Source organism: Octopus bimaculoides, chromosome 2, assembly GCF_001194135.2.
Source record: "Octopus bimaculoides isolate UCB-OBI-ISO-001 chromosome 2, ASM119413v2, whole genome shotgun sequence".
Classification (NCBI taxonomy): Eukaryota; Metazoa; Mollusca; class Cephalopoda; order Octopoda; family Octopodidae; genus Octopus; species Octopus bimaculoides.
In genome coordinates, this window is record NC_068982.1 from 162,523,781 (window position 1) to 162,526,403 (window position 2,623).

General features: G+C 36.7%; 1 protein-coding gene and 1 long non-coding RNA gene across 2 annotated transcripts in view; one reads left to right on the plus strand and one right to left on the minus strand.

Annotated features, from left to right (window-relative positions):
* Positions 1 to 2,623, plus strand: part of LOC106875271 (14 kDa phosphohistidine phosphatase) — a 66,151-nt gene that overhangs the window by 59,073 nt on the left and 4,455 nt on the right. The window lies entirely within an intron of this gene.
* Positions 1 to 2,623, minus strand: part of LOC106875272 (uncharacterized) — a 29,780-nt gene that overhangs the window by 4,530 nt on the left and 22,627 nt on the right. The window lies entirely within an intron of this gene.

The window sequence follows — 2,623 nt, forward strand, 5'->3', positions numbered from 1 at the left end:
ACATACATATATAGATAGATAGATAAGCTGGCAGGCAGGCATATACATACAGACACACACACATACACAAGGTCTTTTTCAGTTTCATCTACCAAATTCATTCAAGGCATTGGTTTCTTTGGAGCTATAGTAGGAAGCTCTTGTCCCAGATGTCACACAGTGAGGCTGAACCTGATGCAGACAAAACAATCATGTCTTTGTACACACACACACACACGCACTTATCAGAAAATTTACTAATTAATCACTATATACGAAGCCCAATGTCAATGCCAAACAAATACGTTATCTTCATGATAGTTTCTGATAGTGAAGTGTTACAGGTGAAACATTAATTTCATTTGGATGTTCACTTGGGCTTTTACTATACATTATATTGTCATCATCAATCATCATCAACATTTAACATCCATTTTCCATGTTGGCATGAGTTGACTGGCTTGACAGGAACTGGCAAGTTCAGGGGCCATGTCAAGCTCCATAGTCTATTTTGGTTTGATTTCTAAGGTTAGCTGCCTTTCTTAATGCCAATCACTTTACAGGGTATACTGGGTGCTTTTTTTGTGATACCATCACCAGTGCTTTTTACATGGTACCAACACCTGTCCCAATGCTTTTTATGTGCATCTCAGTTTTAGGATCTTAAATAAAAAAAAGTTATCATTTGTAATTTTTTTTGCTCCTTATGTCAAGTTTTTCTGTTTTATTTTATTTTTTACTTCACAAGATGAAAATTCTTTTTTTATATTTTGCTGTTTACATTTGTATTTCTCAGTTTTCTTTGTTATCAGTTTGTTTTCTCTCTCCCTTGACTTCAGGCATCACATAGCGGCAGAAGCAATATTTTAGAAAAAACACATATTTATCTTCTTTACTGTTTTCATTCATAACATTTATACATACATGCACACACTTATGTATGAATACATTTATTTTTCTCTGTAATTAACCAAACACCTTAAGTAGAAATAGATTTATATAAAGTAAACTCCTGGTGAGTGTAGTCTGCTACTTGAATCTTGTGAGGTGGCTGGAATTTCAACCTTTGCACATGTGCTGTATAAACTGATGTTGAGATAGACAACAAATAACTTTAAATAATATTAAGATATATGGAAAGTGTGTTTCTTGTTTCTGGTCCTCTGGCAACATATGCAAACAAACGCGCACGTACACACACACACACACACATTATTGTATACATGACTACATCTTTCAGTCAACGCTGCCTCTTTCTAAAATTATCATTAGTGTCATGTTGTCATTAAATCTCATCTCCTTTACCTTTACCTTTTACTTGTTTCAGTTATTTGATGTAACTATGCTGGGGCACTAACTTGAAGGGTTTATTTAGTTGAACAAATGAACCCATTTCAGATATTTCATTATGTTTCTGGATGGAATATTTTTTACATTATATCAGTTCAGTTTGCTGTTCTCAGCCCTGACTGAGATCTATGAACAAAGGTATGTAGTCCTGTCTTTCATTTTAGGAAAACAGCCTTGATCATACTTAGGCTAAGTAAGTAATCAATTACTGACACTGTGCAGTCTCAGGTCAGTCCTGATCAAATAGACCTATGGTTTGATCAAAAGTGTTCCAGCTATGAACATCCTCTTTTTTTTTCTTTTTAATTCAGTGTGTTCTTTTTTTTTTTTTTAAGACAGTATAGTGTGATTTCATGATAGTGTGGCTTCTATTTCTAGCAGGTCACACTACATAGAGGCCTTTATCATAATTTTCTAGAGTGTGTTATTTCTTTACTACCTACAAGGGGCTACACACAAGAGGGGGACAGACAAACGGATTAAGTCGATTATATCGACCCCAGTGCATAACTGGTACTTATTTAATCGACCCCGAAAGGATGAAAGGCAAAGTTGACCTCGGCGGAATTTGAACTCAGAACATAGGGGCAGACGAAATACCGCTAAGCATTTCACCCGGCGTGCTAACGTTTCTGCTAGCTCGCTGCCTTATTTTCTAGGGTGTGTCTGTGCTAAGTGGAATCGATAGTGTTATTGTGATGGTCTTAGAGTAGTAATTTTTTGATTGTTTGAGATTGATTGAGCAGATACTATATACTCAACCTGCTAGAAACAGTTGCCAAACTTTTGTTTGCACAGTATTTATTATTATTGTCTTTGCACAGCTTCTGATGCTGGAGATGTACTATTGTGTCAGCTGTTCACTACCAGTGAACTAAGGTAATGCCCCTTATTTTTCGAGCACCGTCCAGAGTATTCAAGCGGTTCCAAGCAGTGCTGTTTTCTGCAGGTGCTCCACCCTTATTGCAACCCCTATTTGTTCCATGTACTTCTTAAGATGTTCCCAGGGCTCCGACAATTATTGGTACTACTACCACCTTTTTCAGCAACCACAACTGCTTAACCTCCCAAGCTAACCTATTATATCTACCGGCTTTTCTTTCTTCCTTGTCGCATACCTTGTCAGCTGGACATGTTATATCTATGGTCCAGCATCATTTGCCGCCTTTCTCAATTATTATTATTATTATTATTATGGTGAGGTGTTAGCACTCCAGACAAAAGCTTAGTGGCATTTCATCCGTTTTTATGTTCTGAGTTCAAATTCTGCTAAAGTCAACTTTGCCTTTCATCC